Genomic DNA, 19,572 nt, shown 5'->3' on the forward strand with positions numbered 1-19,572 from the left:
GCTGGGAAGCCCTTTTTGTTGTGGACAAAGTTCAGAGATCCGAAGTATGCCCCTCTTAATCAACTACGGAGTTCTACAGATGCATACGTGGATTTGGCGGCAAGTGCTGCTGATGCGGCCGAGTACTTCAAGGATCAAAAAGATCGTGAAGTGGAAAAGCTGTTCTGGTCACAGTTCCATGTTCCAATGCGTCCTCTGCTGTTGAATGAGCGGATGGCCGAATGGGCCGAGCTCCATAGGTTGTCCGGGCTTGCCATGAGGTCTGTTGTGGATCATCTGTGGCCGGAATGGCCAAGGCCGAATAGTTATTTTCGTTTAGTGCAACAGTTCCTTCGTGTTGTGCCGCACATTGACGCTATGAAGATGTCAGCGTGCATAGAGGGTGCGCGTATGACACTTACCCGTGCCACGACATGCTGGGCAGAGATGGAGGCCACCGCTATAGCAACCCAGAGTCCGGCCGTAGGCCGAGTATCTGCCGAGCACTACTTTGAAGAAGTCCTTGAAGGCTCTCGTTCAATAGAGGCTCAGTGCTCGAAGAATATAATGTTCTAGTGACATCTATTCCCATTGTAAAAACAATGTTTTATTGAATTATGAAGGCTGTGCTTATAGTTTTGCCTGAAAGTATTATGATGCATCATGTGCGGTCGTTTATGTATTTTTTATATAATCTGAAAGTTTGCAGTCGTCGGCTTCAGCCCCCACACATATAATGCGGGGGTGTTCGTAAAAAACGCGTGTTCACACTTGAACCAATGTCTTGGTCCATTAAGGAGGTGGTAGCGTAGCGAACGAGGCAATCAGACTATATTGCTTTAACACTTTCACTTAGCCATAGGAGTTTGATGACGGGACTACTAGATAGCCCCTGGTACCTCCGCACTCGTCCGAATACGGGGCGCGTACGTACATGACCGAGAAACGGCCCTTCGTTAATGCGGAGAAATCCCAAAGATTCCGCTATGTTATCGACTGGTTGACCAGTCTCGCGCTTTATCATGACAGTTAGTTTTCGGCTTTCTCTACTGAGGTGCTCATCCGGATGAACCAGGGCACAATCCCGGTTGACCAGTCTCGCGCTTAGCCGATAGAGCGAAACGTAAGGTAGGAAAACACGGGAGCCGGGGAAACCCAACATTTGACCAAAGACATGATTCGGAGCTGATGCATATAAGGCCAAACTCGCGATGCCGAACACTCCCTAAGGTATTCGGTCTTTATAACATATGTCGGGCTAAACAATGCCCTTAATAATAAACCCCGAGTGTCCAGGCACGTGCAATATTCTGACATGGCGAAATGCCAATAACGTCAGCATCCTTCTCGGTTGTATCGAGTATCCGGAGGATGTGAACAACAAGAGACACTAAAAAAGGTTTTTGTAGGGTCTTAATCTGAAAAGAAACCTTTGAGCGGGTCCCTGCTGCACGTCTGCGCCTGTGTCTCCGTTGCGCCGTGTCCTGGATGGGTGCAGCACGATTGTCATCTGTAAAAGAGAAGGACTTAGGTGAAATTTATCATGCCAAAAAATTGGTTCTTCTCAATAAACCATTAAAATTCAAGATAAGTCAAGTTGAGTCGAACAAGCCCTGATTACACGCGGGAAGCTCCTGGCACCGTCTATGAGGGTTTAACCATCAAACCAATCTCAGGTATATCTAGTGATGCGCCGGACACATCTAACCGTGTCCGCAGTCTTGACGACCTATCATTTAATCTGGTTGGTGAGGCCGGCTAGTCCTCTGCTGTTAAAGCCGCCGCACGTTCTTCCGCGTGTAAAGAGCGCTCAATATTTCCACCTACTGTGATGGTGCCATGTGGACGAGGCATCTTAAGCTTAACACAAGCGTAATGTGGTACCGCATTAAAACGAGCAAAAGTTGTTCTTCCGGGTAGTGCTTGATAGCTGCTTCGGAATGGAGCAATGTCGAAGTTTCACTTCTCGCTTCGGTAGTTGTCGGATGAACCGAATACGACCTCTAGTATTAGAGAGCCCGTGGAGCGGGCCTCTAGCCTGGTATTACTCCCTTGAAGGTAGAATTACTATGGCTTATTTTTGCCGGGTCTATCCCCATTTTGCGGACTGTGTCCTGATATATGAGATTTAGACCACTTCCGCCGTCCATAAGGACTCGTGTGAGATGGTATCCATTTACTATTGGGTCTAACACCAAGGCAGCCAATCCTTCATGCCGGATGCTTGTCGGTGATCCCTGCGATCAAAAGTGATCGGGCAGGCCAACCAGGGGTTGAATTTAGGGGTGACAGGCTATACGGCGCGTATGTCTCGGAGTGCGTGTTTGCTTCTCCTCTTCGTCACATGGATCATGTTTACTGTTTTAACCTCTGGTGGGAATTTTTTATGTCCTCCAGTGCTTTGCTGGCGAGGTTCGTCCTCGTCTTCGCTTGGTGTTTCCCTCCCGTTGTGTTCGGCATTTAGCTTACCGGCCTGCTTAAAAGACCCGGCACTTGCTACCTCTTGAGCACTGCGTTGGTTTTTCTCGAAGAGGAAGGGATGATGCAAGAAAGTAGCATAAGTATTTCCCTCAGTTTTTGAGAACCAAGGTATCAATCCAGTAGGAGGCTACGTGCGAGTCCCTCGCACCTGCACAAAACAAATAAATCCTCACAACCAACGCGATAAGGGGTTGTCAATCCCTACATAGCCACTTACGAGAGTGAGATCTGATAGATATTATAAGATAATATTTTTGGTATTTTTATGATAAAGATGCAAAGTAAAATAAAAGGCAATGAAAATAACTAAGTATTTGAAGATTAATATTATAAAGATAGACCCGGGGGACATAGGTTTCACTAGTGGCTTCTCTCAAGAGCATAGGTATTCTACGATGGGTGAACAAATTACTATTGAGCAATTCACAGAATTGAGCATAGTTATGAGAATATCTAGGTATGGTCATGTATATAGGCATCACATCCGAGACAAGTAGACCGACTCCTGCCTGCATCTACTACTATTACTCCACTCATCGACCGCTATCCAACATGCATCTAGAGTATTAAGTTCATGAAAACAGAGTAATGCCTTAAGCAAGACGACATGATGTAGAGGGATAAACTCATGCAATATGATGAAAACCCCATCTTGTTATCCTCGATGGCAACAATACAATACGTGCCTTGCTGCCCCTACTGTCACTGGGAAAGGACACCGCAAGATTGAACCCAAAGCTAAGCACTTCTCCCATTGCAAGGAAGATCAATCTAGTAGGCCAAACCAAACTGATAATTCAAAGAGACTTGCAAAGATAACTGTCGGTGTTAAAACGGGCGTATCTCGGGTAGGGGGTCCCGAACTATGCGTCTAGGCCGGATGGTAATAGGAGGCAGGGGACACAAGGTTTTACCCAGGTTCGGGCCCTCTTGATGGAGGTAAAACCCTACGTCCTGCTTGATTAATATTGATGGTATGGGTAGTACAAGAGTAGATCTACCACGAGATCAGAGAGGCTAAACCCTAGAAGCTAGCCTATGGTATGATTGTATGTTATGGTTGTTGTCCTACAGACTAAAACCCTCCAGTTTATATAGACACCGGGAGGGGCTAGGGTTACATAAGGTATGTTACAAAGGAGGAGATATCCATATCCGTATTGCCTAGCTTGCCTTCCATGCCAAGTTGAGTCCTATCCGAACACGAGACGAAGTCTTCCATCTTGTATCTTCATAGTCTAACAGTCTGGCCGAAGGATATAGTCCTGCTGCCCGGAGACCCCCTAATCCAAGACTCCCTCAGTAGCCCCCGAACCAGGCTTCAATGACGATGAGTCCGGCACGCAGTATTGTCTTCGTCATTGCAAGGCGGGTTCCTCTCCAAATCCCGTGTACCTGTTGAAATAGTGTCCGGCCTCTTGTGAATGTTGAACTCCTTGGCTTCCATGCCCAATAATGGCCACTTTACACGTGTCGAGCGAATGTGAAGAGCCAGGATGTTTTTACATTTACCCCCTAGCCGTGCGAATGAGATGCCTATTAAAAAGACGAGGATTCAGATCCAAATCACACAATCCTCCCTTGGCGAGCCTTCATCGGAGCGCATCCGACCGAGATCCATTCCATCATGGCCGGTCGATGCAGCTCCTCCTCTCGCTCCCCTAGCCCCAAGCCTGGAGATTGGGAGAGATGTTCCTTCCGGCACAGCAAATTAGTGATGCTTCAGACCAAGGGATTTCTTCCCCCAGCGTACATGGTCCCGATTCGAGCCGGACTCGCCACCTATAATGGCGGAGAGCAAGCGGAGAGCCTTCCCAATCCCTCCAAGGGAGAGCGGGTACGCCTTGTCCCTCATTTAGTAAGTGGGCTCGGATTTCCAATTCATCCGTTTCTCCGGGGGCTCCTGGAGTTCTACGGCCTCCAATTGCACAACCTTACGCCTGCCTCCATATTGCATATCACGGGATTCGTAGCCCTTTGCGAGCTGTTTTTGGGCTGTGAGGCTCATTTCGCGCTATGGAAGAAGTTGTTCTGCCTTGTGCCCCGTTCTCAGAAGGGGTCAATATATCAAGTGGACGGAGCCGAAGTGTGGCGTATTGTCAGGACCGGATATCTGTCTGGAACCCCAAAGAAGACGTCCGAAGATTGGCCTTTGGAATGGTTTTATATAGAAGACGTCCCCCTCCCAGATCCTATTCGAATCGGCCTTCCTGAGTTCAACAACGCTCCTTTGAAGAAGCGCCGGAGCTGGCGTCCATGGGGCTCCCTGGAGGAAGATGACAGGGACGTTCTTTACCTGATGAGTCGGATAAGTTTGTTAGCTCGATCTGGATTGACCATGATCGAGGTCATGGCCACATGCATTATGCGGGGGGGGGGGGGGCAGCCGCTTCAGTATAGAGGCCACCCTATGTGGGATTTCAATGGGGAGGATGACGCCACCCGCTACGGCCGTAAAGGGCCGAGATCGGTTGCTGATCTAATAAAGATCTTATCCACTTTGTACAAGGGAGAAGAGGAGGAAGTCCTCCGTGTCAACCTGCAGGGCGGATTTTCTATGTACAATCCTCCGAGCTGGGTAAGTGGAGACTTTTTCTCGCCCACCCCTTTCATATTCCCATAGTTAAGTATTCAGTCTAGCGATTTCAACGCAGGAGCTGCGCCAGGCTATAAGGGAGATAAACAACCCCCTCCACAACCCGAGGACCCGGAACGGTCCCTTGACCTGGCCTTCCAGGAGGATCCGGACATATCTATGGAGCTGATAGATGGGGTATTTTACCAATTGAGCAATGACAACGCTTTGGTGGCCATTACGGCCGATTACCCTGGGCTACTTCCATCCTCACAGGTAACTGAGACCGAAGTCCCAGTACTTTTGAAAAGGGATCCGTCCTTGCGTGTTTTTGATTGCCGTATAACAACCGTGTTTTGCAGGGGAGGTCCTCGAGGCGGAAGGCCGAGCCTGCGGTGACTAGCCAACAAGGGGCCGCTTGGCCAGGCAGGCTGAAAAGACTTGCATTCCGGATTGAGACACCGGCGCAGCGGTATAGCGCACCGTATTTATTTCAAGACATTATTCTCGAAGGCATATTAACGCCCATGCCTTCTTTTTAGGAAAAAGAGCGCTCGCCGGACTATACCCGGAGAGGCTACTAATCGCGCCTCCACCAGCCAGGCTCCAAGGCCAGATTTGGAGGCGGGAACGAATACGAGGCGTGCGCCGGGTGCTCCTCCGACAGAGGATGCGGATAAACTATCCGCCACCAACTGTGAGGTGGAAAGTGCCATGAACCACAGGCGTCGCCGGACTGTTCTTCGTGACGCTTGTTTCTCCCAAGAGGCATTGGATGCCTTCAACTTGGGAGATGCGTACCTCCATGCCGCTCAAAAAGGTCTAGCCAGAGCCACGGAGCAGTATGTAAAAGACATACGGGTGAGAAAATTTGGTGGTTATATATATCAGTAGCCCCTGAGACTTGAAACAGTTAGAATAACTGATTTAAGGATCATTTGTTATGCAGGTTCTTACAGAAAAGAATACCCAACTGTCCCAGGAGCTGGAAGAGTGCAAAGCCCAACTTTAGGCCACACTGGCCGCAGCAGGGGAGCCCAAAGAGACCCCCTCTGGTAATATATCCTTCGAATGATAAGTATCATATAGAATGCGGCGTATATGTAGATCTGACGGTAAAATTGCAGATGACGCTGGAGTAAATCCGGATAAGAATTAGCTCCTACGCCAGCTGAAGGCCGGTGAGAGCGTGCTTACGAGGGTGAGGCAGGAGAAGAATGATCTCCTAGATGCCAACACCAAGCTGCGCGTGGAACAAAAAGATGTTCGTGCCCAACTGTCGGACTCTGTTAAGCGGAATCGGCGGCTTCGACGCGGCATATTTATTAAGTGCTTGAACAAACTTTGAAAAAGAGTTCGGCGAGGAAGCTGGCTTATGGAGTTATGTCTGTAGGTATGCTAACAGGTCGTCCTGCCGAGGAAATGCCGGTTCTACCAGTGACCTTCTTCCCGAGTTGTCACAGCTGCACGAACGAGTTCGGCAGGTGATGCAAGGCGTCGCCCAGGCCTTGTGGCCATCCGTCTCCATGCCCGAAGGCCTTGGAGAGCTTGCAGAGAAGCTGAAGGGAGCGCGGCGGCGCTTCCGATTATGGAAGATATCGGCCTGCCATCAGGGCGCCAGGGAAGCCTGGGCAATGGTGAAGACGCTGTACACGAAGGCTGACCCGAACCACATGGCCGAAGTCAGACCTGTGGGGCCCGATGGGAATGAGATCCCTGTGAGCTTAGTGTACGGCCAAGTAGAATTGGCCGCAAAGTATTCCCAACAGGACTGTAGACTAGACAGCCTATTGGATGGTATTGAAGAGGAATTCAACCAGTCAAATTGACTATGTATTTTAAAGTGACATGTATAATGCCTTCTAGCCGGATTGTAGATCGTTTGTCGTGCCATACCTTTTCGCTTCAACCTCAGGACCCGACGGTCCGGAGTGTATCCGAATACCCTCTCGGTTATGTAAGAACCGGGGCATGTGTGGGGACCAGGCGTAGGGGTCATTAGTGCTTTAACGGACAAGTGCCCAACTAGTTATGTTATATTACATGGTTAGTAAGAAACATCTTCCAGGGAGAATAGTTCCGTTAGGGGTTCCTTTCCCTGGGAGGCATGCCCTAAAGTGCATGTTCGGACTGCGAGAAGAGATGCAGAAAAAACATCTGGGGGCGCATAAGTAAATAAGTGAAAAGTCATCTTTAGTTCACCAACCGAATATTCCCTTAAGAACGCTAGCTTTCGGCTTCACCCAGTCTGAGGTACACATCCGGCTGACCCGGCAGTAACAATCGCAGAGGTGCTCCCCTTATTCCCTAGCCGAATTAAGGGGAACGTATGGCATAAATACAACAGCCAGGCAACCCATCTTGGCCAAAACTTAAGTCATATCGATGCATATAATGGTGAATAAAGGGTACATGCCGAAGGATAACACATGTGTTGGGCATAAAGCCCGTATGAATAAGCTTTTGTTAAAGAAGCCACCAGGTATAATGAGAAAGGATAGCGCGTCAGTTGCGTGCAAATAAGGCACGAATGGGCCTCTAAGGCTGTGAGAGAAAAGAAAAGGAGAAGGAGAAAAATATAAGACAGATAGTGTATAAAAAATGGACAAAGGAAGGAGACGAACATAGAGTCCGGCGTTAGGCGTAGAATCTTCGAAGTCGGGTTGCGTTCCAGGGGTTCGGCTCGAGTCGATTATCCGTTGCATCCCGCAGATGATACGCTCCACCAGTCAGGACTTGGTCAATGATGAAGGGACCTTCCCATTTGGGCTTGAGTTTGTCCTTTTTCTTATCCGACAAGCGTAGAACTAACTCGCCAATATTGTCAGTTTTGGCCCGTACTTCTCTACTTTGGTATCTTCGAGCCTGCTGTTGATAGAATGCGGAACGGGCTTTTGCCACGTCACGCTCCTCCTCCAAGGCGTCCAAACTTTCCTGCCGATCGAGCTCAGCTTCTCTTTCCTCGTACATGCGCACTCGACGTGAGTGATGAATAATGTCGCAGGGCAGAACCGCCTCTGCGCCGTATACCACAAAGAATGTTGTGTATCCGGTAGTGTGATTCGGCGTGGTCCGCAGCCCCTAGAGTACGGAGTCGAGCTCCTCTACCCAATGTGTGTTAGATTCCTTGAGGGACCGCACTAATCTGGGTTTAATGCCGCTCATGATAAGACCATTTGCTCGCTCGACCTGACCGTTAGTTTGTGGGTGATAGACTAAAGCATAATCGAGCTTGATGCCCATGTTTTTGCACCAGAGTTTTACCTCGTCGGCCGTAAAGTTTGTGCCGTTATCAGTGATGATGCTGTGGGGGATGCCGTAACGGTGTACGACCCCGGATATGAAGTCTATCACCGGTCCGGATTCGGCCGTCTTAATAGGCTTGGCTTCTATCCGCTTCTATCCATTTGGTGAACTTATCCACCATGACCAGTAAGTATTTTTGCTTGTGGGTTCCCCCTTTAAGGGGTCCAACCATGTCTAGCCCCCATACCCCAAAGGTCCAGGTGATGGGGATGGTTTGGAGGGCCGTGGGTGGCATGTGGCTTTGGTTAGCAAAAAGCTGGCAACCAACGCATCGTTGGACTAAGTCCTGAGCGTCTGCCCGGGCCGTCGGCCAATAGAAGCCTGTACGGAAGGCCTTGCTTACAAGGGCCCGGGCTACCGCGTGGTGACCGCCGAGTCCGGCATGAATTTCAGCCAGAAGATTCCGCCCTTCCTCTTCGAAGATGCACCTTTGAAGGACTTCGGTGGTGCTTTTCTTATAAAGCTCTCCCTCATGCACTTTATAGGCTTTAGATCGCCGCACTATGCAGCGTGCCTTGTTTTGGTTAGCGGGAAGTTCCTGCTTAGTTAGGTAGGCTAGGAATGGTTCTGTCCACGGGGCGATGACTGCCATTATTACGTGGGCTGAAGATGTTATTTCATTGGTAGAGCCTCCAATTATGTCAGAATATTCGGTGTTGGGCAGTGCGGTTGGGTCCGGGCTGTTATTTCCGGGTTCCCCTTCCCATACTATGGATGGCTTGAACAGCCTCTCCAAGAAGATGTTGGGAGGGACGGCATCGCGTTTTGCGCCGATGCGTGCCAGGACGTCTGCTGCCTGATTGTTTTCCCGGGCTACATGGTGAAATTTGAGCCCCTCGAACCGAGCTGAAATTTTTAGGACGTCATTGCGATAAGCTGCCATTTTTGGATCCTTGGCATCAAAGTATCCATTTATTTGGGATATCGCGAGGTTCGAATTCCCGCGCACCTCTAGGCGTTGAATGCCCATGGATACTGCCATCCAGAGACCATGTAGAAGGGCCTCATATTCGGCTGCGTTGTTGGAATCCGTATACATTATCTGTAGTACATATTGAACTGTATATCCTGTTGGGGACGTCAAAACGAGCCAGCCCCCAGACCAGCCAACATTTTGGAGCCGTCGAAGTGCATGATCCAGTTTGAATATGTGTCGTACTCTTTAGGGAGTTCGGCTTCCGTCCACTCGGTGACGAAGTCGGCCAAAACTTGCGACTTAATAGCTCACCGTGGCTTGTAAGTTATGTCGAACGGGAGGAGCTCAATGGCCCATTTTGCAATCCGGCCCATCGCGTCATGGTTGTTTATAATATCGTTAAGTGGTACTTCCGAGGCTACCGTTATCGAACACTCTTGAAATTAGTGTCGCAGCTTCCAGGATGCCATAAATACTGCGTACGCTATCTTTTGATAATGCGGGTACCTTGACTAGCATGGTGTAAGGACAGTGGACACATAGTAAACCAGTTTTTGAAGGAGGAATTTGTGTCTGTCCGTTTCTCATTCGCTGACGAGCACTGCGCTTACTACTTGATGAGTTGCCGCAATGTATAATAGCATTGGTTCGCCAATGTTTGGCGCGGCCAGGACTGGGTTTGTTGCCAATATGGCTTTTATTTCGTTGAGTCCGGCCGTGGCGGCATCCGTCCACTTGAAGTGTTCAGTGCGCTGGAGGAGGCGATAAAGGGGTAATGCCTTTTCTCCCAAGCGGGAGATAAAGTGGCTTAGAGCCGCCACGCATCTTGTCAATTTTTTTATTTGTTTGATGTCCTTTGGGATGTCCATTTGTGACAGAGCTCGGATCTTGGCTGGATTTGCTCCAATTCCTCTACCGGATACAATGAAGCCCAAGAGCTTTCTGGCTGGAACGCCAAAAACGCATTTTTCCGGGTTGAGCTTGATGTCGTATGTTCGGAGGTTATCGAATGCGAGCCTCAAGTCGTCTACTAGAGATTCAACATGCTTGGTTTTGACGACCACGTCATCTACGTATGCCTCCACTGTTTTTCCGATCTGGTTTGCCAGACATGTCTGAATCAAGCGCTGATATGTTACGCCGGCGTTTTTGAGCCCGAAGGGCATTGTGTTGAAGCAGAATGGGCCGTACGGTGTGATGAATGCCGTTGCGGCTTGGTCTGGCTCTGCCATTTTAATTTTTTGGTAGCCAGAGTATGCGTCGAGGAATCACAATGAATCGTGTCCCGCAGTAGCATCGATGATTTGATCAATGCGGGGGAGGGGGAAGGGATCCTTTGGGCAGGCCTTGTTAAGGTCCTTAAAATCGACGCAAAGGCGCCAGGATTTGTCCTTTTTTGGTACCATCACCAGGTTTGCTAGCCAGTCCAGATGTTTTATGTCTCTGATGAATCCGGCCTCCAATAGCTTGGCTAGTTCCTCTCCCATGGCTTGACTGGCTTGAATCCTTTTAGGATATTTAGGCTGTGCTCAGCCAGCCTGCGTGGGATTCCTGGCATGTCTGAAGGGTGCCAGGCAGAAATGTCCCAGTTTTCGCGTAGGAACTCTCGTAGTGCGGCGTCGACATCAGGGTTTAATTGTGCCCCAATGGAAGCTGTTTCTGTAGGGTCCATTGGATGGACTTGGAATTTGACTATTTCATCTGCCAGTTTAAAGGAGGTGGACTTGGACCTTTTATCGAGTATCACGTCGTCCCTGTTCACCGTGGAGCGCAGCACAGTCAGTTCCTCGGCCACTAGGGCTTCGGACAGTGCCTCGAGGACCAGTGCGGCTGTCTTATTTTCGGTGCGGAGTGCTATGTCCGGATCACTAGCAAGAGTGATGATTCCGTTGGTCCCGGGCATTTTGAGCTTCATGTACCCGTAATGGGGTATGGCTTGGAAGATTGTAAACGCCTCCCGCCCTAATAGAGCATGGTATCTGATGCTGAACGGGGCCATTTGGAATGTAATTTCTTCAGACCTGTAATTATCTGGCGTGCCAAATACCACATCTAGTGTGATTTTCCCAGCACAGCGTGCTTCCCGACTGGGGATGATTCCTCTAAAGGTTGTGCTACTTTGCTCAATGTGGCTCCAGTCTATTTCCATCTTTTGAAGAGTTTCCTCATATATGAGGTTTAATCCGCTGCCGCCGTCCATGAGTACCTTGGTGAGTCGAAAGCCGTCCACGATTGGATTGAGGACCAGTGCGGCTGGTGCTCGGGATGTTCGAAATTTAGGTTCATCACTGCCATTGAAGGTAATAGCCGTGTCACTCCAAGGATTTATTGCTGCTACGTGGCAGATTTCGGCCATGCTGCGGAGTGTTCGCTTGACGCGAAGGTCTCAAAGACCGTTAACACCGTATTGTTGTCCATGGGATGGTGCTCTGTGGTATTTGGGAGGAGTAGATCCTCACAACTTTTGGCCACCTGCCGGAGTATCCAACATGCTCTAAGGCTGTGCGTTGGTATTGCATCCACTGTACTATGAATTTTGCAGGGCCCGTTGAGCCATCCCTCCAGTATGGTTCCTTGCCCCATAGAGGGCTTTTGCTTCTTGGTAGTTAACCCGGGTGTATTGTGATAATGCACCCTTTTATTTCAGACTGGGTTTGTGTTCAGGGCCGGATTATCCCAAAAGTTTGTTTCGGTTTTCTAGGCACTTTCCATCGCACAGTACTTTCGTACTATGGACGCCAAGTCAGCGAAGCGTGTTAACTCACGGTGATTTATGGCATTAAGGATTCCCTTGTCCGTGCAATTATTGCGGAAAAATAAGATTGTGTCTTCCTCGCGACAGTCCTTAACCTTGTTCATCGCAAGGAGGAATCTGGCCCAGTAGTGATGTACTATTTCCTGGGGCTCTTGCCTAATTTGGGATAGATCGCTTATGTTTGGGTGGGTGGGAAAAATTGAATCCGAATCCTCAACCAATCTGAGACTCAAGTACCAAGGAGTTTCCGAACTGGGATGTTTGGATTCTTGGATGTTTTCCAATAAATCTAGCCCGCTGCTGACTTTAGGTTCAGGTCTTGAGTCACGTCCTCCCCTCCGCGGGTATCCGGCTTGGAGGGATAGGGAATCCAGACATAGCTAGTCCTTAAGATAGATGAAGGGTTGCCGCATTGTTCCTCCACCACTGCAACGTGATGGGTGACCCGGGGAGAGTTGATCTCTCTCAGATCAGGTTTAGGCCCAATTTGATCGTAGTCTGTAGCGACTCCCAGGGCGGCGATGCGATCCAAGAGCTCGTTTAGGGAAGAGAGATCCATTGGATCTAACTGCTCGGCGAGTTCCGAGTTGACGTGAATATTGCTTTTGATGACCCGAGAAGTCATCGTCGGCGTAGCGGCCGAACAGGCGGTCATAAGAAAACCACCTAGCTGGAAAGTTTGGCCGACAGCCAAAGCTCCGTTAGCAACAGTGTCGTCTTTAAAGACGGGATGAGGCATCCTTCCTGATGGCGATGGCACAGCGAAACTCTCAATGAAAGCACATATGTCGGTGTCAAAACCGGCGGATCTCAGGTAGGGGGTCCCGAACTGTGCGTCTAGGCCGGATGGTAACAGGAGGTAGGGGACACAAGGTTATACCCAGGTTCGGGCCCTCTTGATGGAGGTAAAACCCTACGTCCTGCTTGATTTAATATTGATGGTATGGGTAGTACAAGAGTAGATCTACCACGTGATCAGAGAGGCTAAACCCTAGGAGCTAGCCTATGGTATGATTGTATGTTATGGTTGTTGTCCTACGGACTAAAACCCTCCAGTTTATATAGACATCGGGAGGGGCTAGGGTTACACAAGGTCGGTTACAAAGGAGGAGATATCCATATCCGTATTGCCTAGCTTGCCTTCCACGCCAAGTTGAGTCCTATCCGGACACGAGACGAAGTCTTCCGTCTTGTATCTTCATAGTCTAACAGTCCGGACGAAGGATATAGTCCGGCTGTCCGGAGACCCCCTAATCCAGGACTCCCTCAATAACCAATCATACATAAAAGAAATCAGAGATGAGTCAAATATTGTTCTTAGATATACTTGATCATAAACCCACAATTCATTGGTCTCAACAAACACACCGCAAAAAGAAGATTACATCGAATAGATCTCCAAAAGAGAGGGGGAGAACATTGTATTGAGATCCAAAAAGAGAGAAGAAGCCATCTAGCTAATAACTATGGACCCGAAGGTATGAGGTAAACTACTCACACTTCATCGGAGGGGCTATGGTGATGATGTAGAAGCCCTCCGTGATCGATGCCCCCTCCGGCGGAGCTCCGGAACAGGCCCCAAGATGGGATCTAGTGTATACAGAAAGTTGTGGTGGTGGAATTAGGGTTTTTGCTCCGTATCTGATCATTTGGGGGTACGTAGGTATATGTAGGAGGAAGGAGTACGACGGTGGACCAATAGGGGGCCCACGAGGGTGGAGGGCGCGCCTGGGCGGGTAGGCGCGCCCCCTACCTCGTGGCCTCCTACTTTGTTTCTTACCGTAGGGTACAAGTCTCTTGGATCATGTTCGGTGAGAAAATCACGTTCCCAAAGGTTTCATTCCATTTGGACTCCGTTTGACATTCCTTTTCTTCGAAACCCTAAAATAGGCAAAAAACAACCATTCTGGGCTAGGCCTTCGGTTAGTAGGTTAGTTCCAAAAATAACATAAAAGTGGATAAGAAAGCCCAATAATGTCCAAAATAGTAGATAATATAGCATGGAGCAATCAAAAATTATAGATACGTTGGAGACGTATCAAGCATCCCCAAGCTTAATTCCTTCTCGTCCTCGAGTAGGTAAATGATAAAAATAGAATTTTTGATGCGGAGTGCTACTTGGCATAATTTTAATGTAATTCTTCTTAATTGTGGTATGAATATTCAGATCTGAAAGATTCAGGATAAAATTTTAATATTGACATAAAAATATTAATACTTCAAGCATACTAACAAAGCAATCATGTCTTCTCAAAATTACATGGCCAAAGAAAGTTATCCCTACAAAATCATATAGTCTAGCTATGCTCTATCTTCATCACACAAAGTATTTAAATCATGCACAACCCCGATTACAAGCCAAGCAATTGTTTCATACTTTTGACATTCTCGAACTTTTTTAATCTTCACGTAATACATGAGCGTGAGCCATGGATATATCACTATAAGTGGAATAGAATGGTGGTTGTGGAGAAGACAAAAACGAAGAAGATAGTCTCACAACAACTAGGCGCATCAATGGGCTATGGATATGCCCATCAATAGATATCAATATGAGTGAGTAGGGATTGCCATGCAACGGATGCACTAGAGCTATAAGTACATGAAAGCTCAACAAAAGAAACTAAGTGGGTGTGCATCCAACTTGCTTGCTCATGAAGACCTAGGGCATTTTGAGGAAGCCCATCATTGGAATATACAAGCCAAGTTCTATAATGAAAAATTCCCACTAGTATATGAAAGTGATAACATAGGAGACTCTCTATCATGAATATCATGGTGCTACTTTGAAGCACAAGTGTGGTAAAAGGATAGTAACATTGTCCCTTCTCTCTTTTTCTCTCATTTTTTATTTGGGCCTTTTCTATTTTTTATGGCCTCTTTTCTTTGTTTCCTTTTTTATTTTTCGTCTGGAGTCTCATCCCGACTTGTGGGGGAATCATAGTCTCCATCATCCTTTCCTCACTGGGACAATGCTCTAATAATGATGATCATCACACTTTTATTTTCCTAGAACTCAACAATTACAACTCGATACTTAAAACACAATATGACTCTATATGAATGCCTCCGGCAGTGTACCGGGATATAAAATGAATCAAGAGTGACATGTATGAAATAATTATGAATGGTGGCTTCGCCACAAATACGATGTCAACTACATGATCATGCTAAGCAATATGACAATGATGGAGTGTGTCATAATAACCGGAACGGTGGAAAGTTGCATGGCAATATATCTCGGAATGGCTATGGAAATGCCATAATAGGTAGGTATGGTGGCTGTTTTGAGGAAGGTATATGGTGGGAGTATGATACCGGCGAAAGGTGCGCGGTATTAGAGAGGATAGCAATTGTGGAAGGAAGAAAAGTGCGTATAATCCATGGACTCAACATTAGTCATAAAGAACTCATATACTTATTGCAAAAATCTACAAGTTACCAAAGCAAATTATTACGCTCATGCTCCTAGGGGGATAGATTAGTAGGAAAAGGCCATCGCTCGTCCCCAACCGCCACTCATAAGGAAGACAATCAAAAAATAAATCATGCTCCAACTTCATCACATAACGGTTCACCATACGTGCATGCTACGGGAATCACAAAACTTAACACAAGTATTTCTCAAATTCACAACTACTCAACTTTCAAGTTTTGTGTGAAGCATACCTGCAAGAAGAGCCAAGTGTTGAGTTGTTCCTTGATTTCTTCCATCTAAACCGTCGCATTGAGTTTGTAGATGGACCCAATACTGAACTTGGTGGCATCTCTATCCAGAAAAGAAAAGGGGTTGAGTTTCCTCATGCCAAGCTGCATAGTCACCCCAAAGAGTGGAATCAAAATTGGTTCTACTGCAGAGACGCCTCTCCGGAAGATGAAAACCCTCTGCCGGGCTACCGCGCTCACCGGCTTGCTAATGCTCATCAACTCCCGCAACGACTAAGTGCCCAGGAACGGGCCTCGTACGCACCTCAACTCGCCAAGCTAAGAGCCTTCTTGGCCAACAGTTTAATAGGCGTGGACTCGTCCATTGCTGGATATCCTGGAGCATTTTGCCGTTAAGTCGCCGCTCTGGTTTAATGTGTGAGTATACTAGTGACGTAGAAGACTCCCAATGCCATATCAACATTCAACTAACAGATTAAGAAGTCACTGAATCTGTTAAGAAAATGTTGAATGAATCGGAAGCTGTCTACAGCAAGACCGGGTTAAGCCCCTTTTATACGTAGAACAAACCGCCCGCTGTAAGTATTGTTTGTGCTTCCCCTTTACACCTGATATTTTTGAACTGTGCAATCTTTGAATTCCCTCTACCCATCTTTAAACAGGGTGATGATCCGTTCTGGAAAAAGAAACCTCAAGAGAAAGCAGCGAAGCCTTCCCGTCCTAAAACAAAAGCCGTCAAAAAAACCACCAAGAGGAAGGCACCTGAACCCATCGGTTTCAATCTTGATGACGACCCGGATGAACCGGAAGTAGAGGTAGAACTTGATTCACTAGGTTCACTTTTCATGCATCTCATTGACAATGATATTTATCAGGAGGACGTTGAAGGAAGACAAGCTGACGATGCAGAGGTAATTATCCTTTCCTCTGGCTCAGACTCTCTGCCAGCACAAAAAATCCGTCAAGCAGTCTAGAAAGTAAGATTTTCTCATCCTCTTGCTCACTTGGATCCAACATTTATTTTGAAGAAGCAGCAGCATGAGGCTCACCGCACAACCCGGCACAGCGGCCAAAAGGTCACTTCGACCGGTTTACTAGACACCCCGTTCGAAAACGCCGATCTGAGGTCTCACCCACTTCTGACACTTCTTATCCCAAGGCAGGTTATTTCCGACTACCTCTTAATCCGTCCGATTCAAATTATCAGGTGACACCTCCTTCATCCTCTGGCGAGTCAACAACAACCAAACCTCCTCCTCTCAAAACCGTGGTCGGGTAAGTATTTCAAACCAATCTTTTGATGTTTCACACTTTATATGCTATGCTAACCTTTGCATATTGTTTTGTTTAGCGCCAAAGCCAGACCTAGTAAAAAGGCTCGGATGATTAATCCGCCCGAAGACCATGTGGTTATTGAACCGGAGCAAACTGCAGGACCGGAGGGTCCAAATACTGAGGCCACATTTGATGAACCACCCCCTCAAGATCATAATGCTGATGAACAAGCAGAAGTTGATACTGTTGTGCCAGATGATGAACCGGCAAATCCAATCCAGACTGATGACAGACCTTCTAGTCTAGTGAGAACTACTGAAGAGACGCCTCTCCGGAAGATGAAAACCCTCTGCCGGGCTACCGCGCTCACCGGCTTGCTAATGCTCATCAACTCCCGCAACGACTAAGTGCCCAGGAACGGGCCTCGTACGCACCTCAACTCGCCAAGCTAAGAGCCTTCTTGGCCAACAGTTTAATAGGCGTGGACTCGTCCATTGCTGGATATCCTGGAGCATTTTGCCGTTAAGTCGCCGCTCTGGTTTAATGTGTGAGTATACTAGTGACGTAGAAGACTCCCAATGCCATATCAACATTCAACTAACAGATTAAGAAGTCACTGAATCTGTTAAGAAAATGTTGAATGAATCGGAAGCTGTCTACAGCAAGACCGGGTTAAGCCCCTTTTATACGTAGAACAAACCGCCCGCTGTAAGTATTGTTTGTGCTTCCCCTTTACACCTGATATTTTTGAACTGTGCAATCTTTGAATTCCCTCTACCCATCTTTAAACAGGGTGATGATCCGTTCTGGAAAAAGAAACCTCAAGAGAAAGCAGCGAAGCCTTCCCGTCCTAAAACAAAAGCCGTCAAAAAAACCACCAAGAGGAAGGCACCTGAACCCATCGGTTTCAATCTTGATGACGACCCGGATGAACCGGAAGTAGAGGTAGAACTTGATTCACTAGGTTCACTTTTCATGCATCTCATTGACAATGATATTTATCAGGAGGACGTTGAAGGAAGACAAGCTGACGATGCAGAGGTAATTATCCTTTCCTCTGGCTCAGACTCTCTGCCAGCACAAAAAATCCGTCAAGCAGTCTAGAAAGTAAGATTTTCTCATCCTCTTGCTCACTTGGATCCAACATTTATTTTGAAGAAGCAGCAGCATGAGGCTCACCGCACAACCCGGCACAGCGGCCAAAAGGTCACTTCGACCGGTTTACTAGACACCCCGTTCGAAAACGCCGATCTGAGGTCTCACCCACTTCTGACACTTCTTATCCCAAGGCAGGTTATTTCCGACTACCTCTTAATCCGTCCGATTCAAATTATCAGGTGACACCTCCTTCATCCTCTGGCGAGTCAACAACAACCAAACTTCCTCCTCTCAAAACCGTGGTCGGGTAAGTATTTCAAACCAATCTTTTGATGTTTCACACTTTATATGCTATGCTAACCTTTGCATATTGTTTTGTTTAGCGCCAAAGCCAGACCTAGTAAAAAGGCTCGGATGATTAATCCGCCCGAAGACCATGTGGTTATTGAACCGGAGCAAACTGCAGGACCGGAGGGTCCAAATACTGAGGCCACATTTGATGAACCACCCCCTCAAGATCATAATGCTGATGAACAAGCAGAAGTTGATACTGTTGTGCCAGATGATGAACCGGCAAATCCAATCCAGACTGATGACAGACCTTCTAGTCTAGTGAGAACTACTGACATTCCACCAACTCCAGAAAAGGCTACTGGAGACAAAGAAGATGAGGTTATCATTATCGGTATTGGCCACACCTCTCCTGGCCAACCTATTGTATTGGCAAAACATAGTGCCAAAGAAGAACGTGCTGCCATGGAGAAAGCCAAGTGGAGCACCGATTTATCAAGCTATGCCCACTTCAGTGCTCAAGAACTCCACTCTGGCTTCCTAAACCGTCTACACTCAAACCGTGATTATGAAGCTGGTTTGGTGAATCTAATGAAGGAGCGCTATGAGGTACAGACATAACTTTTCCTTTCTTAAGTCCAATTGTAAATGCCAACTCTAGTAGCCCCCAAGGGCCGGTTTATGATAGCAATCATAAATTGGGACTTTGTAATATCTCATCCCTTGCATGCTTATCCCCCATTTGTTAGGTGATCATTTGAAATAGACCAGTACTTTATCGTTGTATTCCTGTAATTTTCATCTGTGTAACCCCGTAGAGCAGGTTTATCTTTCCACGGTAAACCGGGTCTTGAATCAATGCTTCAACTTTGAATAGATGTACATTAGCCCCCAAGTGTCAAGGACAATGCGTGCATTGTACTTGGGACTTGCAAAAATTCCTGATGATAGAGGCAATAGGCATTAGCCCCCAAGTACAAAGTGCATAACTTGTTATATGCTTGGTACTTCAAATATGCATATCTCATTGATGATTTATATTTGTCGGTGTCAAAACCGGCGGATCTCGGGTAGGGGGTCCCGAACTGTGCGTCTCAGGCGGATGGTAACAAGAGGTAGGGGACACGATGTTTACCCAGGTTCGGGCCCTCTTGATGGAGGTAATACCCTACGTGTTGCTTGATTATTCTTGATGATGTGAGTGTTACAAAAGTTAATCTACCATGAGAT

This window comes from Triticum urartu, chromosome 4A (genome assembly GCF_056163025.1).
Source record: "Triticum urartu cultivar PI428250 chromosome 4A, HENAU_Tu73, whole genome shotgun sequence".
Lineage (NCBI taxonomy): Eukaryota > Viridiplantae > Streptophyta > Magnoliopsida > Poales > Poaceae > Triticum > Triticum urartu.